The sequence below is a fragment of the Xiphophorus couchianus genome, chromosome 13 (genome assembly GCF_001444195.1).
Source record: "Xiphophorus couchianus chromosome 13, X_couchianus-1.0, whole genome shotgun sequence".
NCBI classification, from domain to species: domain Eukaryota; kingdom Metazoa; phylum Chordata; class Actinopteri; order Cyprinodontiformes; family Poeciliidae; genus Xiphophorus; species Xiphophorus couchianus.
Window position 1 is genome coordinate 23,629,399 of NC_040240.1, and position 12,477 is coordinate 23,641,875.

The following is a 12,477-nucleotide window of genomic DNA, read 5'->3' on the forward strand; positions in this document are numbered from 1 at the left end:
CATGACAATGTAAAGTTTGATTCATTTCCCATATTACGAAATTTTGGCCGAGAAAATTGTCCAAAAGCTTTAGGAAACAGTCAGATAACAGTCACTTGAACTAGATTGTGTTGGTTGCAAACATCCCACCTTTTTGTCAAATCCCTTTTTTGTTTGAGCATCATTAATTGACCATATAATTGTGCAAATGGGAATTCCAAAAATACATTTTCTTAATGGAAACACGCCAATTTCGCTAAAACTCTTATTTTGTGTTTAAGTTTTTGCACTAGGATGAAGTGATTTTTTTTGGCTGTTGTGAAATTTGTGTATTTCTGCAATGGAAACATTTTTTGTGGCACATGAGTCACATAAAGAACAATTTGATGTTAACTCTGGTGGAAAAGATGAAGAAGTCAACAGTATGAGGATGATGATGTGGCATGTTTTTATTTAATGATTTATCTCTTGAACAAGTTTATTCATGTGTGATTTTAATTGCATTTCTTCATTAATTTAAACACCATAATTGTGAAATTGTGTGTTTTTGACATTAGTGGAACATCAACAAAGTTTTTCTCACATTTGCAATGCGAACACAGCTGCTCTGCTGTTTGTAAGTTCAGTTCACATTAAATCTGGTTTCATCTCCTCCACCTCTGATTCTGTTTGTTGGATGGTTTCATTCCTTCGTCCCTTTTCTAATTCTGGCCAGATCTCTGTGTTTCTCTCCTCACTGTGACTTTCTCTGCCAGAGTTAATTGTTTTCTGCCTCTTTTCCTCCTTTGTGTCGTCTGTTGATGGAATCGGAGAAGCTCTCATTGTCTCTGCTGCAGGGAGGATTGGGATGGCAGGGATACGGATGGGAAGCCAGAGGCTGGCTCCGTCTTCAACATACACACATACACACACACACACACACACACACGCAGTCTGTGGAGATAACAGTGATGCATGTAGTTGGAAACATTCAAACATGCCTTTACAGACCCGCACACAAAGCGCAGCAGCCTGATGTTTGCTCTCTGATTGACCCTGAGACACGACTTGATAAACATGCGTGATCAATGCGCCCACCTCCACCCGGACGAGCCACTTTAATCTCTTCTCCAAACGATGCTTCCTTCCCTGCAGTGCTGAGCCAGTTTTCTATTTATGGAGAGGTGTTGAGCTGATTTGAGATGATCGGAAAGCGCCTCACTCCCGTTGTGAATCTCCTTGACGTGTGTGTGTGTGTGTGTGTGTGTGTGTGGATGTGTGCAGAAGCTGGCATGTTTACAAGTCAGCTTTTGGAATTGTCCAGGTGTGTACGTGCATACGAGCTTGATTTTAGGTCTGTGAAGGTGTTTGTGCTATTCAGTGTGTGGGGGTGTGCTTGCATTATGGATGGAGGGGACATCCACCGGAGCCAGCCTGCAGAGAGCAGATGTGCTTCCAATAATGACTAAATAAAGATGCAGGGAAGCACCGCCAGCCAAACTAATCAACGCCTTGAAGTGAACAACTTTCCTGATGGAGACGGGTCTGAGGCTTCCAGTGTTTGTGACTGAATGGACACATCTGCTGGTGTTTAAGCCCCGTGTGTGTAATAAGAACAGACACACTCTCTGATATTACGTTTACTTCTGTTTGGCTACATTATTCGTTTCTGTGAGTTAATAACACTCCGACATATGGTGTGTTTCCAGACTAAATGGTGGATTTGTGGCCAAACATTAGAACGGCATTAAGGTCGGATTACTGCATTGTGCAACTCTCAGCTTAACTTTTAGCTGCTGTGCACAGAACAGGCATCATGCTCAACTGATTTACAAACTGTGTTCTATTTCACCATATGCTTCCTGTCCTCCAACTACATCAGAATTCAATGAAAAACCCGACGTCGTTCCTTCACCTGACGGCCCTCGTCTTGTTTTTTTGGCAACAACAACTTTCCAAAGTCTTTGAGAAGTTTCATTGAAAGCACCTGCTAATGTTGGCAAATATACAACCCCCTCCCCAACTGCTTTCTATTTAATAACTCTCATTGGGGGAAATTTGTCATCAATCCAAAGTGGCGTCAAAGAGATGAAAAGCATCCTGCAGAAGTGTCTCTGGGAATTATTGATACTGTTTCAAAGATGCAATCAGGTAATATGTTGCGACATTTTGTGGTTCAGTTGCCACAAAATGAATCATGTGAGAATACTGTTGCATTTACAGAAGCATCTTCAAAAGGCTGAAAAGCTTTTTGAGTGGAGTTAGGAACATGACCATCATCCAGGGGAACTAAAACTGTCTCCCATCCAACACACTGCTTTATAAACTTCATTTAGATTCAAAAGTTAAATTGAGTCCATTTGGAGTCTCACTCAATTTGCAAATGATGTAAATGTAATGTCCAGCCATGGAAAGAATCTATGATTCTGCAAAATGAAAATCAGCGTTTATTATTCATGAAATGGGGAACACTTATCGAGTTGGTCTGGCCCATCAGCAGCCCACACATTTCCACAGTGAACTGGATAACTGAGCTGAAGTGTTTGACAATTCAGGAACGAGAGATGCTGCCAAGAGAAGAATGGAGCACACCTTTACTGATTCAATAGGATTATGGGAGGAAATCAAACCTGCTTAATTAACTGATCATCCTCTGTGTGAGCAGGTCCTGCACACTTATCCCAACAGAAAGCTAAAGTGGAACGACATTAGCAATGATCTGACAGAAGCAGCTAATGCTGCCTGTCAATGTGGAAAAGGTTGAAGTTTATTCTGCAGAGGGAAACAGACATCGACTAACTACATCAGGGGTGGACGTCCAAGAAAAATCAATCTAGGGTTAAAGAAATTAACTTTACCGTTTAAGATTAGCATTTTAAAGGGTAAAGTTCATAACATTACAATTACAAAAAGACAAAACAAGTGCAGCTTGTTTTGAGCAGTTCAATCAGAAAGTTGTACCTGAGCAACTAAACAAACTTACTTCTGTTTCTCCACAATGAACTGCTTTATATTTGGGGAAGTTTTTGTAAATTTATAGTTGCAATATTTTCCCCATCGCAACCTTAAAGCACGGCGGTGAATGCAGGGTGATCATGGCTTGTTTACAGCCACATAACCTGGACAACCTGCAGTCCATCGTCTTCTGCATATGAGCGTACTGAAAAGTCAAATGTGATTCCATCAGTCCAAACTGAAACATTAACTGAATAAAACACAGCAACAAATCTTCAACAGTCTGACTGAAATAGGGAAGCATCAAAGTTTTGCAATGACCTAATTAAAGTCCAGACCTCAGTCAGATTGAAATGCTGATAACACTGTGGCTGTTATCAGAGAGACGGTCTTAGTGTTGGAGATGAAGCTAACTCTTCAGTCAGCATCTGCTGACAGCACTCTGTAGCACTGACCTGAAGGTGAGACAGTTTGTGTCCAGGATGTGTGGGGTCTGCAGAGCTGTTATAAGTCCTGGATGGCCCTGTTGATCCTCTCTGTAGTTGTAGTTGGGTCCGTTTTGTAGAATGAGGCGAGTTAAATGAAGAGGAAACATTTTAATGTTGGGAGTCGGTGTTACCTTCCATCATTAGTGAACATTTTAAACACATTATTAATAAACGATGACAAAATTATGCATAACAGGATAATAAAAGTTGCTGTAATTCAGTTGCTGGTTGACACAGACTGTGATCATTATCTTCAACCACTTCGCCAGTCCATCAGGGCGTTTCTTTAATTGCTTCCTGTGGCTGTTTACTGTTATGGCTCTGGATCCAGATGGGTTTTATAGAATCTGCACCAGTGGTTTTAAACGCTGAGCTGAGTTCTCCCAGTCGGACTGTAGTTTGAATATGATACATATATGAGGTTTTGCTTTTGGAGACGCTGTGTGGGCACAAGGTCACATTTTCTGACTAACCATAAAGATGCCTGACTCAGGCTGGTTGAGTTTTTAATACTGTATTTCTGCTGATGGGTTTTTGCTGATCAGAAGTCGGGGCGCACAGCCTCTTCAGTCCAATATGTATGGATCAGAACATCTTCACTCTGCTACTGTAATCTGTCAGTAAATCTCTATATAAATGTTGCCTTTATTCTAAGAAAACAACATACAAGTTAAGTAAAACAGCTTTCTGGATAAATACAGTTCTGACTGCGAACAAAAAGATTAAAAGACTTCGACCTGCACAAAGAGAGAGAGAGAGAGACATAAGATCAGAGGAGAGATAGAGGAAGGGCAGGGAGATTAAGAGACAGTATTATAGTTCCATTAAAGCTTTCTCTTTCATCAGTTTGCAGACTGTGCTTCTCTCTGTGCATGTTTCATATTGATTCTCCTCTATCATTTTCCAGAGTTGAAACATTCCTGCAAGATTCTGAAGAACAAATACCAGACACACAGTTGCATCCAACATCTAGAACTAGATTGAAATCTTTAGTCGAGTTAATTACAAGACTTGTAATTAAGTAATCACAATTAATCATGTTTTAATTCAAGCAATGGGAGGACAGATGGACTGTGGGTTTAGTCTGCAGGCACTGCTTTGGTCTGTTGTGATGAAGAAAGACCAGAGCCAAAAAGCGAAGCTCTTGATTTACCGGCGCATCTGCGTTACGACTCTAACCTCCGGCCACGAGAAACAGACCGTGATCGAAAGAACGAAACAATGAATCAGTGTTCAATGTCGCCACGAAGAAAAGTGCATAATGTCACACAAGTTCAGTTACAACAGTCTGATGATGTAAATCTAGAAGAGAAGCAACAATAAGCATTTGTGTGTACCTAGAAAAAACAAACTAGTGGAGGTGTGAAAGTGTACTTTACAAGAGCAAAGGAGCCAATGAGCTGTTGCCAGGAATGAGATGAAGGTGGGAAAGATAAAACAGAGAGGTATTCTGGGAATTATGAAAGGAAAAACGTGTCATTCTGGGATCCTTGTGTCTGTTTATCCCCTTAATGTCTTTAATTAAAGCCAACAGCACTGTTGCTGTGCTCCCTTGGAGTGTCATTAGGAAACCAAATCTCAGCTTGGAAACACACTGATGGAGGAGGAGGAAGAGTGAGGGTCAAAGCTTCTAATGATGAGGGGAACGCAGCGTGAGAGGAACGTACAGATGGGACGAGGGAATTCATCAAGGCCGAAGGAACGCTGGAAGTCGAGATGAGTGGAGTTATTAAAGGTGAAAGAGAGCTGGAGGCCGGGACAGAGAGACGGACGCATGGGATGAGGATGATGGAACGGGACGAATAGACGGCTGCAGAGAGAGAGACGGAGAGAGGGCGAGAGAGGAGGGGAAAGCTTGGTGGGGGGATTTGTGGATTTTAACTTCAAAAGGGCAAAGCTGGAGAGGAGACAGGCGGCCATGAAGAACGTATTAGCGAGCTAAATGTGTGGGTTTCCTGACACATGACCACATTACGCCAGCAGCACGTTTAATCAATCTGATGTTCCTGCTCGCTGCTGCAGACCTCTTCTCATATGGCAACACCACCAACATCAGATGGATCGATGACAGACAGAAAACAGGCAAACCCTCTCAGATTCACGTTGTTATACTTTAGAAATATAAATAGGTATGAAACATTCTAGTAGTTCTAGATAAAGTCCTCATATTGCTACAGAAAATCATTTAAAAGTCACAAATCCAGCACAATATTATGCAGAACTAAACAAAACAACATGGCGTCATTCACTTCCTGAGGTGTGCAGGACGTGTTCAGACATCAGAGAAATTCTGCCATCTATAAATATTTTATTATGTTTTTATTATCCTCCATTATTATGCAAGCACACAGTTTTACTGTATTATGCTTTGCCTAAAGCTCCAATAATATTCAGTTTATTACAATAACAGTCTATGGAAAGTTTATACCACCAACATTATCATTATTAAATTGATAATAAAACCGATTAATCAAGTATAATTCAAACATAAAAGCTGAAATAAAACATTGCTGAGCATCATTTTGATCCAGATGTGTTTGGTTTGGATCATTTCCTTGTGTCTATATTTTCCATATGATTCATGAAACTTGATGCTTAGCCCACTGACTGGAGGAAATCAATGTAAGACAACATGCTACAACATGCTAGCATTGATGCTAATTTAGCATCTGAACACGGTTCCAACCGACGGGAACACTTTGGAACTGCCATACATTTTCTAGTTAATTTTTCTGTTTGCTTCTTTGTGCATTTGAATTTATTTCTCTTTCATCTGTATCAGTCTGTTTTATCTTGGTTTGCTGTTTCTGTTGATTCTCAGTTCAGCCTCTTTCCTGTTAGCCTCTCTCCATCAGTTTCCCTGCTTCTCTTCTGCTACAGCTGTTCCACATTTCCTCTGATTAGTTCATCTGGTTCTCCGCGGTTTCGTTATAAGTTCTCATTATATTATTAAAGTTCTCTGTTAAACCACAGTTTTTCTCTGCGTTTTGGTTCTTTATAACTGTAAACATGACAGAAAGCCTGATTGGAACTATTGAATCACGAGTTCAGGCTTCCAGAGCCTTTTGCATACAAACTGATGAACCAGGAATGAGTTAGAATGATTATACAGTCTCCTCTTCCCGTTGTAGATATGTTTCATTACAATGACAATTCAAAGCTTTGTCATTCTAGAAGAAACAGATGCTAAGCAGGTTTATGTCACAGCCATTGTAAAGTCAAAAACATAATGTAAAAGAGGCTTTTGTTGCTGATATGAAGAGCAGCGTTCTTATCAAAGGACCTAGATTAAGTGAGATAATAGCTGCCTGTCCTTGAAAATGAAAAGCTCTTCAAAAACATTATTAAGGACTTGTTTCAACATAACCATTTTTTAAGGGCCAGGTCCCCTTCTGTTTGTTCCCAATCAGGAGCCACTTATGTGAAGCACTTTGCACAGCGTATTACTGCATTTAACCATTGTCCCTACTTATCAGACAATAAATCGGGCTGCAGCAGCACTGAGAGCTACTCTGGTTTATGCCAGAACTTCTTTTCTAGGATTCAAAAAAATTATACAGACATTTATTTTAGCCACTTTTCCAGCAGTTTTGGAAAAATGTAGTACCTCACCGCTGAATGCAGCCATACGTTGGGATACTCGCTGCCTACTCAAAGTAAGCATTCTTTAAAAACTGCAACCACTGACAAAACCAGCTAAGCACCAGAAGCAACGGTTGGCCTCATTCGGTAAACATGTTCTTAAGTTGGAAGTAATTCACTTTCTGTAAACTGGCACCAGGGGGCAGAAGTGGTGCTAATGCAGTGAGGGTTACAGGAAGAGTAAAGTGATAAAGTTACAAGCAGTTGCTGGAGACTCTGACGGTCAGCTGAAAGCAATACCACGACACCTTTAGCTTCTGATGTCTCGCTGGGATGTTTTCAGAAATGAAAAAACTGTAAACTGAAGAAGTTTGCTCAGTAATACATCGTACCGATAGAAACTGCATTCGCCTCATAAATGGTGTTTTTGTGCTTCAAAGATTTCTTGCTGTTGGCATTTATAAAATAGATTTAAATCATCTCTGTATTGGCTTTGCTTTGACTCTTTGTCCTCTAACCATCTTTTACATCCACTCTGTAAGATATACTCATCTTCGGTTCTAATCTGCTTCTGTAAACGTACACCACGGCTCTTCTACACAATTTTGCCAGTTTTTCAGATTGATGCACTCCAAAGAAACGTAATCTCTACTCCTGTTTTCCATTTTTCATGGCTGTCTCTCAGTGCTGCTATCTTGTTTCATGCTTGTGAACTTTGAGATGAAACAGATATCAAAATAATATCTTTGTGAAGCAATTTGTGGAAGTTTTAAAAAAGCAACAACGCAAAGATATAACTTGAAAACATTCTCTGATATAGATGCTTTTAGATCTGGTTCCATTGTGTTTTGGTACCGGCTGCAATATATTGTTAGTCTGGACTTTACCCACAGAGCTCTATTGATGTATTCACACCCTGATCAGATTTAGTTACAAATCACTTTGACCTTACAATATGTTCTTCTCTCATCATTCCTCTTGTCCCTGTACACAAACTATTGGGCCTCAGCAGATCCATGTGGTTCGGCTCATCATCAAAACAAGACGAGTCCAAACTGCAACAATCAGTCAGATCTGCAGAGATAAGGGCTTACCTTAGAGGTTAGGAACAGAGTAGCTAATATCTTTGCAGACCCCACACATGCTGGACACAAACTGTTTAGACTTTTTCCTTCTGGTCGGAGCTGCAGAGCGTTGTTTGCAGCCACCACAGACAGTTTTTTCCACCTCGCTGATGAACACCAAACAATCTTTTTTTGTCTTTTATAAAAACGCTGACGCTTTACATATTTGCAAAAAGCTGAAGTTATATTCCTTGTTTGCGTGCAAGAACATAACAAAAAGCTGATTCTGAACCTTAATGTATTTATTTTATGCGTTAGCGCAACATAAAGTAGAGCACAGTTGTGATGCAGTATCAGATAAAAAAAAACATTAGCTTTAGTCAGTTGATGGTAATCAGAATAAGATATAACGCTAAAATAATCTCGGATGAATCAGTGCTTACATAAATGCTCATTTTTTAGGTTTTCAATCAATAAGTTTCCATTTCCTTAAGAAAATTAAAACTATTTTAATATTGTATGCTTAATTTATTGTGGAGTAAGTAAACAAGATCACAATATAATTATTTTGTGATTTTAAAATTTTATTTTTAGCCCAAACGTCTGGTTAGTATGATGATTTTGGCTGACACAGCATGTGGTCTCCCATCACATCCTGATTAAAATACAATACTACTTAAAACAAAACACTACAGTCAATTAAATACTTTAGTCAAGTATCATATTTTAATTTTACTCTTATGTGGAAATGCTGGTCAATCAGAAACCCATATTTGCAAAAGAAAACTTGCTTGGGTACAAAATTCTTAAAATAATTGTGGATCCTTCAGATTGCAGTGCACAACTTACAAAATTAAATAAAATAAAAAAACAAACAAAAAAACATGGAAGGTGCCTGACAGAAAAATACCTGGCTGCTGTAAGAAGAGATTGAAGCAGTGGGTGGATGTTTGAAAAGAATTTACAGTGGCAGCCAGCTGTTAACAGCTGGACGTGTTTCAGGTCAGAATATAAAAGACGCCCGGCTGCTAGAGACTTATTACAATGAACGCAACTCTACTGAGCTTCAAAAGGTCGGCTAGCAGCTATGGCTACCATAGATACATTAAGGCTAATTAAAATATAATTACTTTCTCTAAGACTGGGCTGACACAACAATTCAGGAGCTCCATCAGCTTTTCAAATACAGCAGCGGAGATGTTGAACCAGCACACCTGCATTATCAGACTATAACCTTTTACATCTGGAACACACTTTTAGCAAAATCGCTGAATTATGGTTATTATCCTTCTGAACACTGTGTTTGGCCACATTCAGCCCAGGACTTGGAGAAATCAGGACATTCTGACCTGTTGCTCTGGAGAGTAAAACAGTAGACCCAGTTTACCCAGAACTGGGGCGCAGATAGACCCAAAAATAGTCAAAAATACAAGAAAATTAGCATCAGCAGAGTCCCGGTGGCTTTGCACTGAAAGCCTTCGCATATGCTTGATTCTGCAGCCAGAGCAGGAAGTGGATTGCTTCATTATGACTCATGGTGGTATGCTGGTTGGTAAGCAGTTTCCCTCCAGAAACAAAAACTCAGTTTTAAATCTGAGCTCATTTGGACCTGTCCGTGTCAGTTTGCATGTTTTCCCCCTGCAGGTGTGTTTTTCTGCTCCTCCACAGACACACCTTGCAATGTGAACGTTGCCTCGCTGCACTCTGACTTCAGTCTGAAAGGTCTGCAAAAACCCATGAGTAGAATCTGAAAGTTAATTAGATCCTTGGGTTAAAGTTAAATAACATAATTCTGTCTGAAGTGCTCAGTAAAGTTTTGTTGAGCAGAATATGAAATTATGTGATAAAGTTCAAACAGTGACAAGGCCAGATGGTCCTTATCCTACCATTTTTAGCAGGTGGAAATGTAAGCAGACTGAAACTCTCTATTTAGAATTTGATGGGTTTCTTAACAAATTATTGACCTTATATTTTTACTCACTTTTTCATTTGGATTTTCACCTTAATGCAGCTGATTTTCAAACGTAAATCATGACATTTGTCTTTATTTATTTGTCTTAATTTTAATGGACTTTGACTTATGGTTACTATAATAGATTTTACTTGCCGGTTTTCATCCATCCACCCATCTTCTTCTTCTGCTTATCTGGAGTCGGGTCGCGGGGTCAGCAGCCTAAGTAGGGAGGCCCAGACTTTCCTCCCCAGCCACTTGTTCCAGCTCCTCTGGGGGAATCCCAAGGCGTTCCCAGGCCAGCTGGGTAACATAGTTCTTCCAGTGTGACCTGGGTCTTCCCCTGGGCCTCCTCCCAGTTGGACATGAACACCTCAGCAGGGAGGCGTCCAGGAGCCACCTCACCTGGCTCCTCTTGACGTGAAGGAGCAGCAGGTTTACTTCCCAGATGACTGAGCTTCTCACCTCATCTCTAAGGGAGAGCCAGACGCCCTACGGAGAAAACTCCTTTTGGCCGCTTGTATCTGTCGTTCTTTCGGTCATGACCCAAAACTCATGACCATAGATGAGGAACGTTGATCGACTGGTAAATCAAGAACTTTGCCTTTTGACTCAGTTCTCTCTTCACCACGACAGACCGGGCTTAAAAGAGGAACCGGTTCTTCTTTAAACCCGCTTCACTGGGAAAACAATTCAAACATTTTTATCTGTAATATTGAGGTTCTAATAATAACATGCAGACCGGATTGTTCTGAGCGTTGTGTGTGGGAACATTGAACAGGTTGCAGCCGTTCCTTTAAGATGCCAACATCAGCGCCTTCAATTGGATGCAGATAGTTGATGTTGGCCAGATGGCTGATGGGTGTTTGGGTTGTTTTGGATGTTGTCCTGTTGAAAGGTGAACCTCTGCTCCACTAAAAGGTTTTCTTCCAGGATTGCTCTGTATTTACCTCCATCCATCCTCCCATCATGTCTGACCAGCTTCTCTTTCCCTGCTGAAGGAAAACATTCAGGCTGAAATTTGATAAACAGGGAACCAATGAAACTGTTTCAGAACCAGTTCTGATGTGATCGATCCATTTTTGATATGTTGGTTTGATTTATTTTCACTGGGAATATAGTTTACTTTTTTAATCAAAGATTTTAATTGATCAGTCAATCTTCCTAATTGAATGTTTATTAATTTACATATTTTTATACTTACCTTTTCAGAAAATTCATTTTATATTATTCTTCTTATTATTAACATATAAATTCAACATATCTTCACTTTGCCTTTTTAATATAATACAGGCTGTTTCCTATACTGCTGGTATTTGATACTTGGAGGAAAGAAATTCATCTTTCACTGGGTTTTGTTCTTGGAAAGTGAATGTACATCCTTTCTTGTAAGAGCGCTCCTTTACCTCTGCAGGTGTTCAACAAAAGATAAAAGGATGCAGCTTATTTCATCATGTTCCATTGGTATACAGTCCTTTGTCTTTATGCTGACTCCTGCCCTCTGCTTTGCAGCACTGCAGCTCTGCAAGGTTATTTTGTTTCTCATCTTATGGACCAGAGTTTAAAACTGGTTCATTTTCTCAAGGCATTCTTGGGAATGCAGTTAATTGAAGCCTGGCTGAGAGATGCAGGACATCACCCTATCATAAAATCAGCCTTTGGTCATCTCTACCTCGTCTGAATGTTGATACGTTGATACATGCAGTTATTAGCAGAGGGTCACATCTGTTTATGGTCTCCATCCGTCTCCTGTTTCCAGGATTTACAGCTTTAATTTGTTTTTTAAAAGCACTTCGACTAGTTTTCTACACAAAAAGGTTGATTTGTAACCTTTTACATGAGGCGAACTCATATTGAGACCAGATAATAACTCTGACCCCCAGGCAGCAAGAGTGCAATTGCATGTTAACATCAGTTTAATGACCAATTTCTCACAGAAGGAGGCAGCGTTAGATTCTTCTTCAGGAGAAAATCAAGAAGTGTTTTTAAAATTTAAATCTAAGCGGTTGAGGTGTGTAGATTGGGTTACATAAAAAAAGATTTGCTGTTGAACTCTAAAATTGATTTTTGCTACTGAGAAATAATCACAAAAACATTATTCTCACGTCGGAAGATCATTGTGCACATTTTAAAATCTGGGGTAGGAAATGAAAGCATCTTATTTTTACTGAAATAATTTTCACTTATTCTCTCAGCAGGAATTAAAACACATGGTTTATATTTAAAGCTTTATGCCTGAAGAAAAATTGCACTTTGTAATGTTCTACAGATGAGTTATTCTCACTGATGTTTGCCAGGTTTTGTTAGATTTCTTTATTTTTTTTAAGTGAGACTCGAGGTGAGTTTGCAGAGCTTGTTCCCAGCAGGAGGCCGACCTGTTCACAGCAGGATGGTGATACTGTGCTACCAACATTTGTACTCTTCTGGCTTTTCCTTCTTCTCTTGAAGAATAATTTGAGTTGTTCAGAGGTCAGGAGGA

General features: G+C 39.8%; 1 long non-coding RNA gene across 1 annotated transcript; it reads right to left on the reverse strand.

The window, feature by feature from the left end:
* Positions 1-2,398: 2,398 nt before the first annotated feature.
* LOC114155644 (uncharacterized) lies at positions 2,399-7,133 on the reverse strand. Its single transcript, XR_003597801.1, has 4 exons — positions 7,014-7,133; positions 3,369-3,449; positions 2,942-3,118; positions 2,399-2,525 (listed from the first exon to the last, which is right to left on the reverse strand). It is a non-coding gene; the product is annotated as an uncharacterized LOC114155644 (long non-coding RNA).
* Positions 7,134-12,477: the final 5,344 nt, after the last annotated feature.